The sequence below is a fragment of the Plecotus auritus genome, assembly GCF_963455305.1.
Source record: "Plecotus auritus genome assembly, chromosome: 1".
NCBI lineage: Eukaryota > Metazoa > Chordata > Mammalia > Chiroptera > Vespertilionidae > Plecotus > Plecotus auritus.
In genome coordinates this window covers 216,796,294-216,814,769 of record NC_137770.1, presented here as the reverse complement: position 1 = coordinate 216,814,769, position 18,476 = coordinate 216,796,294, and the positions used below count along the sequence as shown (strand labels likewise).

The following is an 18,476-nucleotide window of genomic DNA, read 5'->3' as shown; positions in this document are numbered from 1 at the left end:
CTCTACTTTGCCCATTCACACCTGCTACTGCCTACTACTCGCTTTGACACTCAGTCATCTGATGCTTGTATTTACTACTTGTTAACTGATAATTTTTTTATTGTCTGCAGTAGAATCCTGTGAGGAAGAGATGCTCGTTCTTTTCTAACTTCATCACAACCAACAGTCTAGTGCTTACAAAAAGCTAATTCATGTAATTTCACATAATATTTATAAACCTATAAAGAATTTAAAGTAAAAATTATCTAATAAATCTGAAGACACTTTGGGATCCTCTGTTTCTTCAGGGTGATCCTGACGTGGTAACTAAACGGGAAAGCAGGATTCCCCAAGATGAGGCAGCCTGTGCAGATTTCCAGGTAGTCGGCAGAGAGGCAGGAAAGAAATTAAGACACAGAAGGTGAAGGAAAATGTAGAGAGAGTAAGATTAGGGGCTCAAGTGAAGCGACCAGTAAAGGACATCTTTCTTTCTGAAAAGGGAAAACGAGATACAGAGCAGACCTGGGTTAGAAACAGCAGGTTGTGTTAACAGAGAAAGAGAATGCTTGTTTAGCTTCTCATAGGTGTTCAGAAAGTACTGTATCAGTTTCCTGTTGCCGTGGAGACAAACTACCACAAACTTCGTGGCATAACACAACACAAATTTATTATCTTACATTTCTGGAAGTCAAAGTCCAAAATAGTTCTCACCGGGATAAAATCAAAGTGTCGGCAGACCCGCAATCCTTTCTGGAAGCTCTAAGGAGAGTCCGTTTTCTTGCCTTGATGGGTTTACAGAGGCTGCCCACGTTTCCTGGCCCAGGGCCCGTCCTGTCTTCAAAGCCAGCAACGACTGGTTGATTCCTTCTCACGAGGCCAACCGTCCCTCTCTCTGGTTCTGACTCTTCCACCTGGTTCTTCTTTTAAAGACCCCGGTGATTACATTAGGCCCAGATGCTGACCCAGGCTTCTCTCCTATTTTAAAGTCAGCTGATTAGCAATCTTAATTCCACCTGCAACCACACACTTGCTATGTGACACGAGATGCACAGGTTCTATGGAATAAGCTGTGGATACCTTTGGAGAGGCCATCATTTTGCCTGCCACAAAGACTATTTTATGTTTCGTTTAGGTCTTTTTATTTAATCCTTGCAATCCCATGAGGAAAACCATCTTTTACTTATTTTAAACAATAGAGGCCCGGTGCATAAAAATTCATGCACTGGAGGGGGGTCCCTCAGCCTGGCCTGCCCCCTCTCACAGTCCCACAGTCTGGAGCCCTCAGGGGCAGGAGGCAACCCAGCGATCAGGGGAAGACGACGCCCCCATCACACCTCTGCTGCTGCCACTGCCGGCAGGGCAAGCCTGGGCCGGGCCTGGTTACCTGAGCCTCAGGCAGCCCTGGGCAGCTGGGCAGCCACTATCCGAGGCTTGCCTGCACCTCGGGCCGGCCCTGGGCAGCTGTGGGGCTGAGGGGACTGGGGGACTCCAGAGGCAGGCGCACCAGCATGGCTGGCCTGCTGCCCCATCAGGGCTGAGGGGAGTGGGCGCTGCCATCTTGTGGCTGTGGGTGCCGCCATCTTTGAGGGTGTGGCAGTCAATTAGCATATTCCCTCCTTATTGGCTGTGGGTGCTGCCATCTTTGTGAGGGATGATGGTCAATTAGCATATTCCCTCTTTATTAGATTGTACGAGGACACCCATGGCATCTCTAGAGGTTTTAAATAACTTAATCCAGACTGCCGGGCTTATAGAAGATACTATCCTAAGTGTTTGTGGAACTGAACCAGTACAACCAGGATTCAGATAGCACAGCCTGCACTGACCTGTTTCTAAAGCCCTTCGAAGGGTATGTGTGTGCATGTGTGTGCGAGTGCGCGCGTGTGTGTGTTGAAGAAAACTGTAAAAAAAATAAGGCTTTTCTTGGCACCTAATTCAACCAAAACCATCTCTCCTCTCATCACTTTCTATCTGAGATCTCTGGGCATGATTCTGTTTAAAGAAAGGTTCTAAATCTCTACACTCCATGCTACATTCCACTTAGGCTTTGGTGTATAAGAAGAGAGCATATGTTAAGAAACAAGGTTAGCCCGGCCAGTGTGGCTCAGTGGTAGAGCATCGACCTATAAAGCGGGAGGTCATAGTTCGATTCCCAGTCAGGGCATGTGCCTGAGCTGCAGGCTCAATCCTCAGTAGGGGGCCTGCAAGAGGCAGCCCAGCAATGATTCTCCCTCCTCATGGATGTTTCTATCTCTCCTTCTCCCTTCCTCTCTGAAATCAATAAAAAAGTATATTTTTTTAAAAAAAGAAACAAGGCTAAAATCATGTGAAAAGGTGACATACAAGATGTGAAAATCCAATGCATTTATGTATCTCTTAATCCTCTTACCAATTTTGGATGATTACAGAATTTAAATTTGTAGATTTCTTCCTAAATTGTACAATTTTAGGTCCCAGATTTGAACATATAAATTATTTCTGAAACTATTTCTAGCACTCAGATCAACATTTTAATGTCTTGACACATATAACTCATTATTTGTCAGGATCCCATCAACGCTGTGGGAACATATCCTTTTGCAATGATTGCTGGGGCGATATAATTGATTTCCAGGTATCCCTTCTCATATAATAATAATGACCTATGATGTTCCTTGGCTCTTCCCAAAACACTTGGGTAACAATAATTGTCTTTTTATGTCCTAAAAAAGGTTGGAGATACAGATTGGAGATCGGGGAAGGGGGCTGTGAAGACAGCAGAAGCCTTGGTGTTGAGTGGTTGGCAGATTTCGTGATTGAACTTACACCTCTAGAGCAGCCACTTTTAATTTCCTGGATTATGGCCTCTGCTTTGAGAATCTGATGAACCTACGGACCTCTCACTAGAAAAATGCACATGAGCATATACTCAAAAGTTTCCACACAACTTATTTTATTGACTTTTAAATCAATTCCCAACACAGATAATATAAAACCAGTCTTTGCAAGAATATCTGTATGTCTCATTTTGGGGTTTGTGCCAAAATTTGCTACACCCAGGAATAAAATCCAAAGTATGCAATAACACACAACAAACTTTAATTATTTTTGACAGGTGGATAGCAAAGGAGTGATGACTGCTGGCTGTAGAGCCTCTGGCACCAAAGCACAGTTCTAGGAGAAAGCCCACCTTTTTTACATTATTCTCCCGGGAAAGCTGGGGAAAGCAGGTGTTAGCAGACTCAGGTCCCAACTGTAAGGGAAGAACAATATCGACTGAATTTGATGGTGCTTCCCAAAACCGTGACATTTTATACTTGTATCCTATCTAATAAAAGAGTAATATGCAGATTGACCATCACTCCAACACACAAGATGGCTGCCCCCATGTGGTCAAAGATCCTGCCCCCACATGGACACAAGATGGCCACCTCAAGAAGGCCAGCAGGGGAGGGCAGTTGGGAGGAACCAGGCCTGCAAGGGAGAGCAGTTGTGGGCAATCAGGCCAGCAGGGGAGGGCAGTTGGGAGGGACCAGGCCTGCAAGGGAGGGCAGTTGGGGGTGGGGGCAATCAAGCCTGCAGGGGAGGGCAGTTAGGGGTGATCAGGCCTGCAGGGGAGGGCAGTTAGGGGTGACCAGGCCTGCAGGGGAGGGCAGTTAGGGGTGACCAGGCCTGCAAGGGAGGGCAGTTGGGGGCGATCAAGCCTGCAGGGGAGGGCAGTTAGGGGTGACCAGGCCTACAGGGGAGGGCAGTCAGGGGTGACCAGGCCTTCAGGGGAGGGCAGTTAGGAGCAAACAGGCTAGCAGGGGAGCAGGTAGGTATCAATCAGGCTGGCAGGGGAGTGGTTAGGGCAGGGGTGGGCAAACTTTTTGACTCGAGGGCCACAATTGGTTCTTAAACTGGACCGGAGGACCGGAACAAAAGCATGGATGGAGTGTTTGTGTGAACTAATATAAATTCAAAGTAAAGGAGCGGAGGGGAGAGCAAGAGAACCCTCTGCTCTTTCGGCTCCGCGGGCCGGATAAAACAGCCAAACAAGCCAGATCCAGCCCGCGGGCCGTAGTTTGCCCACAGCTGGGTTAGGGGGTGATCAGGCTGGCAGGCAGAAGCAGTTAGGGGCAATCAGGAAGGCAGGCAGGCAAGCAGTTGGGAGCCAGCAGTCCTGGATTGTGAGAGGGATGTCCGACTGCCTGTTTAGACCCAGGCAGTTGGACATCCCTCGAGGGGTCCCAGATTGGAGAGGGTGCGGGCTGGGCTGAAGGACACACACCCCCATGCACGAATTTCATGCACCAGGCCTCTAGTATATTTATAAAGGAAAGTATATGGATTCAGAAACTGGAAGATAAAAGATACATTTTAAATATTTGGGGGGTGGGGAGGAGAATCATAGCAGGCCTACTATGCTCCCATTACTTAATCATTCAAAATATATTATGTTCACAGTGGAGTACATGTATCCTTCAGAGGCAGGGTGATCAAGCCAATGGGGTGGAAATACTAGATTACTAATATATGTTATCTTAAATTTGAAATTTGAGCTTTACTGATATTCCATATGTGAGTCTGACCACACCACCCTCTCCTGGTCCTGTGTCAGGCAACTTGCAGCCTCATGGCGTTTGTGTGAAGTAGGCGGGATACCACACATTGGCTCACTGGACCTCCAGTCACCTATGAGCAATTTGAAAAGCACTTTTTTGGCTTTTTGAGGGTCAAGCATAGTTGTCGAAACACAAGATCTCTCCACAGCATCATTCCAATGTCCACTCTCCAGCTTCCAGGGTGACGAGAATTGTGTGGCAGTGGCAGTGGCAGCAGAGGCTCCTGGATGGGACTTCCTAACCCTGGGCTGCAGCTATGGCTCGTCCGGCAGCTTCCAGGGCATCTGGAGGCAAGTGCAGCAGATGCGGCACAAACTCTGGATTCCAGCTCCCCCTGTGGGGACCTCTGTACCGCACCCTAAAACCTGCTGCTGGGCCCTGTAACAATTATAATGCTCTGTATTAAGCTTCTACCTTACAATACTCGGAAGAGTTCCTACTTGTGACACTGAATACACAAGCACAGTATCTCCTAAAGGAAAGGTGGCAGTTTCACACCTTGGAGGGGCCATTGGTGATGCCTTCCCTTGTTCGTTCACGCTCCGCATATGGCAACAGCCTGCAGCTTACATGGGCCCAATTAAGTATATTGGCAGATCTCATTAGAATTACTATCACCCACTAATGAATTTTTAAAAGATTTTTACCCCTAAAAAAGGCCTATTAAACAATATATTAAACATGGTATTAGTGAAGCAAAATAAAAGCAAGCAATAAGAAAATGGCAGAACTGGCAACTGCCTGTTACCAATACTAGGGCTTTATCAAAAACTGTAAGGTAAGCAAGTGGTTATCCTGTAAAACGTAAAATTATACAACTTTTAGGAAAAAATCTTTGAGACCTAGGACTAGGTGGACAGTCCACAGACATAACACCAAAAGAGGAATTCATCCAAGAAAAATATTATTAAATGTGGTGCGTGAAAACTTGAAACTTTTTTGCTCTATAGAAGACCCGGTTTACAAGGATGAAAAGACAAGCCTCAGATGGGGGGGGGGGGGGGGAAATGTGCCAACCATCTATCAGACAAGGACTTTTATCTAGAATATGTAAAGAACTCTCAAAACTCAACCATGAAAAACAATCCAATTTGCTCAGTAGACAATAAATTTGCCCATTAAGAAAAAGCAAATTAAAAACACAATGAGATATCACTACACAACTATTTGAATGATTAAAATTTTTAAAATAGTGAAAATATCAAATTCTGGCAAGCATATGGATAAACTGGATCTTTCATACATTGCCAGTGGGAATATACAGCCACTCTGGAAAATAGTCTGGCAGTTACTTATAAAACTAAACATGCTTATGATACAACCCAGCAATTGCACTCTTGGAAATTTATCCGAGAGAAAGGAAAACTTTTGTTCACAAAAATCTATATGACTTTATTCATAATAGCCCCAAACTGGAAACTCATATGTTCTTCAACAGGTGAATAGTTAAACTGTGTACTGTGGTACATCCATATAATGAACACTACTCAGAAATAAAAAGAAATCAACTACTGATACATATGACAACTTAGATGGTTTTCTAGGGCATGTGCTGAGTGATTCAAAAGTTTACATTCAGGATGATTCTACATATTTATGTAACATTCTCAAAATGACACAATTACAGAGATGAAAAGAAATTAGTGGCTGCCAGGAAATAGGGATGAGGAGGGTGGGAAAGGAGGTGACCTTGAGCTGCACAGGGATGTTTCTTGGCAGTGGTAGAAGAGTACTATATCTTGATTGTGGTAGTGGTTAAATGAATCCACACATGAAATGTTATCAAATTGCATAGAAACATAGAAACACACACACACACACACGAATGAGTGCATTAAAAACCATAAAATCTGAATATGGCTACTGACTAGTATTGTACCAACATCAGTCTCCCAGTTTAATGTCACATTATGTTAAATGGTATGTTATGTAAGATATTAAAACTAGCGGGTGCTCAAAAAAATTAAGATACCTAGGAAAAAACTTAACTAAGGAGGTAAAAGACCTGTACGTGGAAAACTACAGGACACTGAAAAAAGAAATAGAGGAAGAATTAAACAGATGGAAGAACACACCGTGTTCATGGATTGGTAGAATCAACATCATTAAAATGTCCATACTACCCAAAGCAATCTATAGGTTTAATGCACTCCCCATTGAAATACGAACAGCATATTTCACAGACCTACAACAAACTCTCCAAAAATTCATCTGGAATGAAAAAAGACCCCAAATAGCTGCAGCAATCCTGAGAAAGAAAAACAAAGTAGGAGGGATCTCATACCAGATATCAAGCTGTATTACAAAGCCACTGTTCTCAAAACTGCTTGGTACTGGCACAAGAACAGACATATAGATCCATGGAATAGAATAGAGAACCCAGAAATCGACCCAAACCATTATGCTCAATTAATATTTGACAAAGGAGGCATGAACATACAATGGAGTCAAGACAGTCTCATCAATAAATGGGTGTTGGGAAAATTGGACAGATACATGCAAAAAAAATGAAACTAGACCACCAACTTATACCATACACAAAAATAAACTCAAAATGGATAAAGGACTTAAACATAAGAGGGGAAACCATAAAAATACTAGAGGAATCCACAGGCAGCAAAATCTCAGACATATGCTGAAGCAATTTCTTCACCGATACAGCTCCTAGGGCAATGCAAACTAAAGAGAAAATAAACAAATGGGACTACATCAAAATAAAAAGCTTTTGCACAGCAAAGGAAACCATCAACAAAACAACAAGAAAGCCCACTGCATGGGAGAACATATTTGCCAATGTTATCACTGATAAGGTTTAATCTCCAGCATTTACAGGGAACTCATACAACTTAATAAAAGGAAGATAAATGATCCAAAACAAAAGGGGGCAACGGACCTAAATAGATACTTTTCGAAAGAAGACAGAAGGAAGACCAAGAGACATATGAAAACATGCTCAAAGTCACTAATCATCCGAGAGATGCAAATCAAAACGACAATGTGGTACCATCTCACACCTGTCAGAATGGTTATCATCAACAAATCAACAAACGACAAGTGCTGGCGAGGATGCGGAGAAAATGGAACCCTCGTGCACTGCTGGTGGGAATGCAGACTGGTGCAGCCACTATGGAGAACAGTATGGAGTTTCCTCAAAAAACTAAAAATGGAACTCCCATTTGACCTAGTGATCCCACTTCTAGAAATATATCCCAAGAAACTAGAAACACTATCAGAAAGGATATATGCACCCCTATGTTCATAGCAGCACAATTCACCATAGCTAAGATTTGGAAACAGCCTAAGTACCCATCAGCAGACGAGTGGATTACCAAACTGTGGTACATCTACACAATGGAATACTACGCTGCAGTAAAAAAAGAAGGAACTCTTACCATTTGCAACAGCATGGATGGAAATGGAGAGCATCATGCTAAGCAAAATAAGCCAGTCAGAGAAAGATAAATATCACATGACCTCACTCATTTGTGGAATATAATGAACAACATAAACTGATGAACAAAAACAGATCCAGAGACAGAGAAGCATCGATCACACAGTCAAACCTCAGAGGGAAGGTAGGGGAGGGTGGGGGTAAGGAGGAGAGATCAACCGAAGGACTTGTATGCATGCATATAAGCCTAACCAATGGACACAGACAACAGGGGGGTGAGGGCATGAGTGGGGGGGCAATGGGGCAATAAGGACACATATGTAATACCTTAATCAAAAAGAAAAAAAAACTGCCAAAAAAAAAAAATACTAGGGGGTGCTGAATGAAGGTTACACAGGACTCCCTGTACTATTTTTGCAACTTCCCACGAGTCTATAATTATTTCAAAGTAAAAAGTTATTTAAGCAATGACATTCAATCATACTTGTTTTAAAAATGACTAATATTTTAAGTGGAATCAAAAACATGGAAATAATGCATTCTAAAATGTTTTTCATCTTTATCTCATTTTTGTTCATTTCTTCTTATGAACATAATATGTACTATATAGTTTACAACAAACTTACACATATTAGAAATGCAGACAAAATTTTTATACTTCTAGGTATAACATAAAATTTCTGTTATAGAGGCTACAAAAGTCTAAAATTCTATATATCCCTTAAACTTTTTACTTGGGTAAGTATATGCTAGAACAGGAAAAACACTGGACTAGGAATAAAAAACCAACAACTCAATTCTGTCCACAGTTCAAACAAGTCACAATCTCATTTCTTAGCTACAAAATGTAAGAGCTGCAGCATATTATTCCCAAGCCCATCCCGCTCTAAAAACATAACTCTGAATTCCAACAGGAAAAGGTGAAACAACCATAAAGAAATCTATGACTAAAACCCTAACCAGTATTTACTGAAAGTATAGTAAGTACTGCCGGGAATATTAAATACAAGACATAAGTCTAAGTTGTCATCAACACAACATAAAAAAGGACATCTATGAAGATAACTCTACCTCAAAGAAAATAAATTGCCAAAAGACCCAGTTTAAATATAAATATCTAGATAATGGCACATGTGGCATTTTACATGCATCTTCACAGTTCTTTAAGGCCTCTAGTTTCTGCTATATTAGGTTCTATTAGTTATATTAGGTTCTATTTTACAGCAAGTATCCTGGTGTACAAACTTGGGGTTGTGATGGGTCTTCCAAGAAGTAGAATATCAAGGCATGCGAAAAAGAATTATTCTGCATCCACGTAAGTTAGACTTAAGGCTAAATTAAGAGGACCATTATTAGGGGAAATTAGACATCTACACCACCCTGTACAGCACCTTCTGCTATCCAGAATATCACTTATCAGAAACATAGTCCAAAACCAGGAAAGAGGCAAGAGTCCTCTAAGCAGTAAAAACCCACATAACAAGGTCCTAGCACTATTGCTCCATGCACATGACATCCCTGGGCTCCCCACACAGAGCCTTCTATCATTTGTACCCACCATTCAACAAGTGTGGTCATGGGTGCTAGTCTCACAGCACACTAAAAATGTTACATTAGAAAGGCAAGGAAACTTCTACAGACAGGTGTGATGAGAGCAAACAAAGAGATCCAGCTGCCCAGCTGGCGAGGCTCAGTGATTGAGCACAGACCTATGAACCCAGGAGGTCACAGTTCGATTGCCGGTCAGGGCACAGGCCCCGGGTTGCGGGCTCGATCCCCAGTAGGAGGCAGCCAATCGATGATGATTCTCTCTCATCATTGATGTTTCTCTCTCTCTATTCCTCCCTCCCCTCTTCACGGAAATAAATTGAAAAGTATATTTAAAAAAAATAAAAAGCGAGAGAGCTAACAGTAAAGGAATAAGCAAGGCAACTCTAAAACCAGACATAATTTAGAAAGAAATGGTTTCACCAAGAAATGATGGTCTGTATATTGCTGACTAAGGAGACTAATATCCGGAGGTTCTTCTGCGGCACATAAATCGAACCACCAATGCTATTTTATAATAGAGAGCATAATCCATCTTAAATTTTTTAATGGAGAACAAAACGGAAAACTGCATTTAAATTACCTTTCCATCATTCTTCGGTATTGAACTAAATTATATCACATCTGAATATTAGCATGAAATGGAGACATACCAAAAATAATACAGAGAGAGAAACATCGACCGGCTGCCTCCTACACATCCCCTACCAGGGGATCAAGCCAGCTATCGGGTCACATGCCCTGACCAGGAATGAACCGGCAACCCCTGGATGCATGGGAAATGTCCAACCAACTGAACCACACAGGCCAGGGCTACACGCAAATATTTTAATGACCTAAAAAATGACGCTGCATTGCAATCAGTAAAAAAACTGATATCCCTTTCTCAAGTCCCTGACACCCTTAAAAAACACCACTTTAACCTCTCTGATGTATGGATGCTCTGAAATAGAGATGGGTCTTACAATTGCTGTCACCCAACAGCAGATGCAGTGGGTGAAAAACCATACGTTGACAGCTCCTGGAGAAATGGAGAAAGCAGTGGCTCAGGTTTGATAGAAAATGGCCATTCACAATAATCTTAAAAAGACAAAGAAATGATCAGAAGCCTGTAAAATTATCAATGGAGATAATTACAGGAAATTCTCAAAAATAAACTGTATCATTTTACCTTAAAAGACAGTACATATAAGTACATATCACATTATTTAGTAAGCACTCAATACATTTAGCTACTCTTATTATTACAAGATGAAGAATTAGGACTAGGAGAGCTGATGAAAATATCTATGGTCATAGTGATCAGGCAATCAATAAGCACTTAGGTGCCTACGAGGTCACCTGCATTGTGCAAGGGCACATGAAATTTCATCATGATCAACCCAGGAAGCACGATTTTTGATCAAATAAATGGTGAGTTGCACAACACAACATTTTGAATCAATAAGTAAACAGCACATTGTATTCAGCAATGATTAGAACTTACTAAGTACTTTCCACTTCTTTTAAAGTACTGTCCTTTATTTAAGTCCAGTATGCGAACTCGAGACATAAATTGTTTACTTGAAGAGACTCACCAAATGATTAAATGAATATAAAGATGTGTCACCAAAATGAGTCTTTTGATATTCATGGGGGCGCGGAGGTGTGATCTCTTTTCCCATTACTCTCCATGCTGAGGTAGAATAAGGATTTAGATAAATTCCCTTTTAAAGAAAAATCTTTTTATAGTTGGAGCTACACACATCATGATAGACCCTCTCCACTCCTAGGGTTAATACACATTGAGAGGGACCAATTTATACAGGAAGGCACATTAAAATATAATTCTCCATGTATATAAAATGTCCGGAACAGGCAAATGTATAGAGATGGAATATAGATTAGTGCTTGCCTAGGGCTAGGGAGGGAGGATGGGAATGTGATGGAGTGACGAAAAAATTCTAAAACTGTGGTGGTGGTGCACAATTCTGAAATATACTAAAAACCACTGAATACTGTACACTTTAAACAGATGAGTTGTATGGTATATAAATTATCTCTCAATAAAGCTGTTATTTTAAAACTCTGACTTTATACAAAACTTGATAAATTCATTAACTGGGGCATTATGGTCAAACTCCATAGGATGCACCCGTCTGTTAGTCTTCCTGGCCTCGTTGATTCCATCACTAACAGTCATACCAGGTCCCTTACTTGACAATCCAGTCGCTTACCACAAATACACTGATTAAGCCACAAGCATGGCGGGGAGGTAGGGGCGTCCATTTTCTAAAAGTTAAAAATACTTCACACTTTATTTTCATACAAGTGATTTTTCAAAATAATTAATTGTGTAACATTATTGATAAAGGCATCTATTTATTATAGTATTTTGGGTTTAAAAGAATGTGTTAATACTCTATTGGCGAAATGTGAATTATTTGCTAGAAGACAAATGTAGTCTCCTAACAGCATCTTTGAAATGAATGATCCCTGGAGGGTACATGGAAAGGCACACCAATGTTTGTAGAATTCCAGAAGTATTTTGCCACATCATGGGAAGAGCAGAATTAAAAAAATAAATAAATCTAGTGCTCATACATTTAATGCAACAGGCTCCACGGACCCCGATCCACCTCCTAGGGAAGACCAGGTTTGTTTGCTAGGATATTCTGGAAGAAGCTACATAGAACAATAAACAAGCATGAATAACAAACTCACCTAAGCTGGCACTTGGCTTTCCCTGCCTTGAGTCCACATGCACATTATGTCTATTTGAGGATCCTAGTCAGAGGAGCTCATAACTTGTGGTGGAGACAGACTTAACCTCATCTTCAACGTTTAGCTCAACGCCTCCCATGGTGCACAAAGTAGGTGCAATTCTCAATAAAGATGTGCTGAATGAATGGAGATTTATCAGCTAATTAGGCCACCTGGTTGTGCTTGCAGCTGGGATTTCTATTTAGGAACCTCTGGGAAACCCTTTTTTTCCCTCTGGGCCAGCCTTATGAAGCACTTAAACAATAGAATCTTATCACCTAGTTCATCAGCCTAAACTGTAGCTCCCTTTTTTATGAGCAACTTCCTGGTAGAGTAAAGCCTTCTGTACCTTCCTTCTGTGGCTACCAGGAGAAGTGCCTGTTGCAGTTTCAAAATAAGTGTAATGTTCTCTAGAGATGAGAAAAATCAAGGAATGAGAAGAGAATATGCTTAGAGCATATATTCCAAATGTATTTTAGCGTAAAGGCAGATACTATTCAGGGACACAGGTTTTGATCAATTTTTGAAATGATTATGAGGTCTATTTTGGAATACAAACATACCGGTGGCAGCTTTATAACTCAAGAAAAGGTGAAAAAAAAAATTACTGAGCCTGAAAAAATTAATAAGAGTATAAAAATTGATTACCTTTTTCCATTCCCAGTAAATACAACTTACTAATTAAAATTGTCAAATATGATAGTTTAAGGCAGCCTATCTAAAGGTAATAAAAAAAAAGGGGAGGGGGGACAAAGAATAAACACCAAAACATTACCAATAGTTATGTGATAAGGGCAGTGCTACAGGAGTACTTTTAATTTATAAATAATACATTTCTTTCATACTAATATTTTTCAATGAGCATGTGACACTTTGGTGGTAAGAAAAATAAAGATCTTTTTCCCTCTAAACAAACATACATTCACCACCACCCCCAAATATAATTGTTTTTAACTTCTATACAGCTTATGGTTTTTATAGAATACTAGTGGTTTAATAAAACTGCTCAAGTACTTTAGGCAACAGTAAGAAGGTAGGGTGGGAAGGGAGGGCCTCTAACTTTTATAAATGGTCTTTACCAAAGTCCAAAACCTAAGGAAGAAATACCCACATAACCATGCTATAGGTCAGAGTGTGGCTTGTGCTGTAAAAGGGTTTTACAGGAGCAAGAGGAAAGAGCAGTCACTCATGATTAGGAGAACAGAAGTAAAGCTTGCAGACAAGGTGACATTTCAGCTGGGATGATCCCTCTGGTGAGGTAACAATAGTTGAAATACAGAGCACATGCTCTGCCCCCCTAATATATTATAGATAAAAATAGTTCAAGTAGAGAACACACACCCAGCCAACCCCCAAACATACTTTATTTTTAAATTTATTTAAAAATACATAAAATCTCTCTCACATGTAGGATCTAAAAAACACACACAAAATAAATGAGTAAACAAAACAAACAAAAACAGACCCACAGATATAGAAAACAAGCTGATGGTCACCAAAGGGGAGAGGGTGGAGGACGAGAATGTCTGTTACACAAAGCAATGAAAACTTTCCAACCTCACCTAGGTTTCTTCTATTATTCCACTATTCCTTTACCATTTTGGCATCAATCGTGTGTCGATGTTACTCTGCACTTGTCACTGTACTGAGATACAGTCTTTTTCTTATGGATGTTAATTTTGCAATTTCCCATTAAACTGTATACCTTTGAGAGTAATGACTGTCATCCATTTCTACTTTATCTTCCCATAATATTCCTTAAATAAATGGGTACTCAACAGTTGTTGACAGATTAAACCTAGTTCTAATAATTGTGACAATGAGCTATCACTGTCACAAAAGATGACTGTGGAACAGATATAACAATAAACAATTAAATCACATATCTGTACAGAGAACAAAGAAGTTAATATAGTTTCCCACAGTCACTGAACCAATTGTACAGGTGTTTATTAAAAAATAAAAATAAATAAGTACTTCAAGCAGCCTGTATAGAACATCATCTTTTTCTGTCACAAAAACCTAAGACAACACATTTACTGGGCACAAGAAAGGCACTAGGTGACACAGTGAATTTGCACAGAAACGGAAGGCAGTCCTAGTTCCCAAGAATCTCAAGAGAGTTCACAACTCGAGAAATGTCTTGGTAATGTCTATACATAAGACAATGTGTTTTTTTAAAATGTGAAAAGCTCACAAGAAAAATGTTTTCCAGGAAATACAACCTAGATATTTCAAAGATAATTATTTCTGAATGTCTTCTTTATATGTGCTTTTTTAAAAGTTCAGAAATTCTCTCCTGTACTATTTAAATAAATTGGTAAGTAAACCAAGATAGAAATTTGGAAACGTGTTTTAATTTTCTACTTTCTACCATGAAATGGGGGAAAGGATTATTATGCCTGCAGGTTTGCCTGCCATCCTTATCATCCTTATCAGAGGATTAAGAGGGGTGGGGGTTGGAGGTGGTTATTAGATGTAACAATACCAGTTACTATCAGAATTACTACAGCATAGGGAATATAGTCAATAATACTGCCACCGGGTGGTGTGGCTCAGTGGTTGAGCGTGGACCCGTGCACCAAGAGGTCAACCGGTCGGATGCCCTGGGTTTCGGGATCCATCCCCAGTAGGCGACGTGCAGGAGGCAGCCGGCAGCCGAAAGTGAATGTTGATTGATGTTGATTCTCATGATGTTTCTATCTCTCTCCCCTCCTCTCCCAAGTAGCGTTTCTCCTTTGTTACTGCTGAGTCTGTTAACTTATCATGTTTCATATCACTCAGAAAGTTACTAAATAGTGCGTTAATCAACACTTTGTAAAGTTGTTAGTATTGCTTTAAAAAAATTACAACACTGGGCCAGGTGTTCCGACAAAATTCACTCTTCTACATAAGTAATTTTACAAAAATCACTCAGAATGGAAGAAAAGACTGGATGGAATGTTATTCTTTGAGTAGCAAAAACAAAAACAAAACAAAAAAAAGACTACAGAATAACATACCCACAACTACTTTGCTACATTGTTTATAGGATTGTAACTTGCACATGCAAGTACTCTACTAAGTATGTACAAGAAACTGTCAAAAATGAATGCTTATGAAAACATTCCTTTTCTAAATAAGGTCTCTAACAAGGAATGTGCTGTTTCTAAATATGATTTCTTTAGCAAGTATCGACAGGTACAGCACAGCACTAATGCTCAAGATGAAAAAACCTTTTATACTTGTTTTACTAATAGTAAAAGTTGCTGTTACGAATGCCTATGAGTTCAATAGCAGAAATTAACTTTACCTTTTATAAGAAGAAAAAGAAATTAATAATAGAAGATATCTGCTAGGCAGAACTGCATTTTAGAAAACTATTTCTATCAAAAGTCTATGTTTTCCTAATCTCATAGACTCTAGCAACCTGGTTTTCTGTTTTCTTTTTTTCCTTTTCCTTCTAAAAGAACCTCAAGTAAGTTGGGGTGATACTTTCCACAGTTCAAAGGTTAAGGCAAGTTTGGCTCTACAGGGAACTCTTGACCTCTCCATCACCTCCCCCCCCCCCCTTTTTTTCCCAAGTTATCTTGATCTGAGAGAGTTTAATGCTCCCATATAATTGCAAATGCACAAGAGAAAATATTTTAAGTGCCGAGGAATGAAACAGGGATGGGAAGGAGACCGACAGCAATCAAGAACCATTTTTCCCTAGAAATCAGCCTCTCCAGGACGCAGGAAACCAGCTTACGCCCCAAGAACCTGCCGCCCAGAAGCCACAACTTCCATCAATCCGCAAAGAAAAGTTGCAAGAAGAGCTCAGTGCCCAGGCAGCCGGCGAAGGTGCGGACTCAGAGCAGCGTCTTTACTCAGCAGGCCCGAACCGCCCTCGGGCGGTGTCTGCGGCGTGGATTGGGCCACTCCAGCTCGGGAAAGCTCTGGGTCTGGGGGTGCACAGCAGACCCGTAGCGACGCGGGCACAGCGCCCGCATCCGCACCCCTCCCAACTACCGCCAGCAGTGGGCGGAGAGACCAAAGGAAAAGAGGGACAATGCTGGGCAGGGCAGGCTATTCCGCGCGCTCCACCGGTCTCCAGCACCCCTTCCGCCCGGGGCTGCCAGCTGCCGCACCAAGTTTGCTCCTCGGTCCACCCTTCACGGCCAGGGCAGCGAACCAGTGGCCGCCGACCTCCCTCCGCCTCGCCACCACCGCCTTCCTCCCTGCCCGGCGGCTCCCGGAGTCCAAGAGGAGGCGGCGCGCGCTAGGGGAGGCGGGCGCGCGAAGGGAAGGGGGCGCGCACGAAGGGAGCCGGGCGCGCGGGGGAGCCGGGCGCGCGGCGCTCCCCGAGGACCCGGCGGGTTTTCGGTTGAGGCGGGGGCTGAGCTTAGTGTCCGTTATGAGTCTTGGCTCAGGAGGAGCAGCTTGCCAGCCATCCTGGCCCGCTTCTCCCTCGGCTTCCATCGGACAGCCGGGCGAGGGCCAGCGACCTCGTCTCCCGCCAGGGCTGGGGCCGCCGGTCGGCGGGCACCTCGGCGCCTGCCCCAGGGGCTGGAAGAGAAAGTGAAATGTAGCGCCTTTCCCCAAGCAACACCTACCCGTCCCCAGTCCAGGTGCAGCTGCCTCCTCAAGCGCCGCTGGTCCCCGCCCTCGGGCCCCAGGCTCCGTTCTCTTGACAATGGCGCGTCCCCTTTAAGGAATAATCCGATCGGAACCGATCCGTGGTTAAACCTCCCTCCGCTTCTGATTTTAACCGGATTGCTCTCTCTCCCCCGAGCCCGACGGGCGCTCGCCTGTGCTGCGAGCTCTTACCACCCCTTCCCCGCCCCGCCCACTCCCTCACCTTGCTGATTGGCGAAAAACACTACAACAGGAACAGCAATTTTCGCACTCCACTGGCCAGTCCAGCCGCCGCTCAGAGCTATCCCCACCCCACCCAGCCCCTTTCCCCGGGTTGGTCCTGCTTCTAATCACTCTCTGTCTTCTACTCTATCGTTGCTTTGGAGAACTGGCAGTCAAGGCTCACCCTCCCGCCTCCGGAAAGCGAACTTTATTTTTATTGGTAAAAAGACATCTTCCTGTGCACCTGATTGGGCAAGGAAGGAGTTAGTCTGCACGCCCCTTACCCATTATCGCTCTCCCTTTACGGGTTCGAGAGATACAGTCTCAAAGTCCTCCCTACTTTGCCTTTTCCTAAGCGCCTTTCCCTTTAAATGTTGATAGGGACAAAATCACAACCTGTATTGGAGAAAGCCGGAAAAGGAGAAGAGAAAAATTCAAAATCTTCTCCAGATGAATAATATTTCCCGAGCTGGAATCTCATCCAGTGAATGGAGTGGTTACAATGAATTAGAATACCTGAAACTCTAGTGCTAACTCCTCCTGAGATTTACTGAACAAGTTTTCACTCACCATCCACCCCGCTCCTACCATCGATTCCATTGCATTTCCCAACCCCGAAGAGCTTTAATTAAGCTATCTGCAAACCTGGAGGTGTCCTTGTCTCGCATTCATTCATTTAAAATATTAAAATACTGTCTTTTAAAAGTTCCGTTTAATTCACGTTCTTTGTGTTTTATTAACGTTTTCCACGAGAGTTAAGTTACTCTTCTGAAAAGACTGAGTAGATGGTCCCCTCACGCCAACTTCAAGTTGACGACGTCAGTCCCCCCTTGCTAGAACTGTACCAGAGGGAGCCCAGGCTGAGCCCAAGCGGCAGGAGAAGGCTACTCCTTGAGGGGAAGAGGGGCCCTGGCACTGGAAGAGCAACCCTGCAGCAAAACCTCAAGCCTGGAAAGAGAGGTTCTGCAGCAGCCTGGAGGGATCTGCCCTGGAGAGATCATTCCTTAAGGGATGTCCCCACTTTCCCACTGGAGCTGTAAGAACCAGAAGGGTAGTGACTACTAAAAATTGGGTATGGTCAAGTGCTTTTGATACCCATCTAAGAATGTTAGGAGAAAATGTTTAAATTTTCCAATTAAGTTTGACACTTTGGAGCTCAGAATATTTCAGTACATTTGCAGCGATAGCTCAGCGGAACCCAGTGGTGCCAAGAAAGTGGCAGTACTCAGCAGTGCCCTAGAAGGGGGGTTAGTGACAGACAGGGACATAAACATCCATAGTCAATAGGACTTTTCCGTGAGAGCAGGTGAAAAATCTCCTGGGGATACCCATTAATATCAAAGAGTAAGAAAAGGGAAACATTGTAGGTGGTGAGGGCAAGAGACAGGGAAATATCTGGATTATCTATACATATA

At 42.5% G+C, this 18,476-nt stretch overlaps 1 protein-coding gene across 2 annotated transcripts in view; it reads right to left on the bottom strand.

Moving 5' to 3' along the window:
* Positions 1 to 17,043, bottom strand: part of FRYL (FRY like transcription coactivator) — a 262,703-nt gene extending 245,660 nt beyond the window's left edge. Inside the window, exon 1 of one of the 2 annotated variants that reach the window (XM_080646343.1) lies at positions 16,818 to 17,043. The gene's annotated coding sequence lies outside the window, so the exon portion shown is untranslated. The remainder of the gene's footprint in view (positions 1 to 16,817) is intronic. The other variant, XM_080646344.1, reaches the window with a different exon arrangement.
* Between the last annotated feature and the right edge of the window lie 1,433 nt (positions 17,044 to 18,476).